The following is a 707-nucleotide window of genomic DNA, read 5'->3' on the forward strand; positions in this document are numbered from 1 at the left end:
GCTTGGATCTGGTTCTTTACTTTTTAAGGACAAACGTTTCTTCACTGAGGGAATTCCTGAACTCCGGAGAGTGTTGAGAAATCCCCCCTCCCTCCCTTTGCCTTTATGACTCTGTGTGTTGCAGTGCTGAACCAGACAAGCAGAAACTCTAAACCTCGCAGCATGCAGGTAAACAAACCTCTCAAATTCCTTAAGATTTACATTTCAGTCGGATTTCTTTTCACACAGACCTTCTCTCTGGAAACAAAACAAGTGTTTATATAAACCATCTTCCTTCCTTTTGTTTGCAGTTGCATTTGTTTCTGAGTTTACCACTTTCTCTCACTTTGCTGTCACCGATTTGGTAAGTAGGCATCATATTTAACCCAGAGGTTGTATTCGTTTCCTGGAGTTCATTTTTTAGACAGCTATATTTATGTATTTCAAAATTTGTAGGTCAGTAATCTATTTTAATCTCTGTTCTGAAATGCAATATCTACGGAAGAAGATTAGGGCCACTAAAAAAAGTTGGATTGATTTTTAAATATATTTCAGTTTAATATGGGAAAAAATTTTGACTTTTTTTTCCTCAGAATTCTGACTTTAATCTCAGAATTCTGGGTTTAATATCAGATTTCTGACTTTTTTCTTAGAATTCTGACTTTAATCTCAGAATTCTGGGTTTAATATCAGATTTCTGACTTTTTTCTTAGAATTCTGACTTTAAT

The sequence above is a fragment of the Cyprinodon variegatus genome, unplaced genomic scaffold (assembly GCF_000732505.1).
Source record: "Cyprinodon variegatus isolate N-32 unplaced genomic scaffold, C_variegatus-1.0 Scaffold670, whole genome shotgun sequence".
NCBI classification, from domain to species: Eukaryota; Metazoa; Chordata; class Actinopteri; order Cyprinodontiformes; family Cyprinodontidae; genus Cyprinodon; species Cyprinodon variegatus.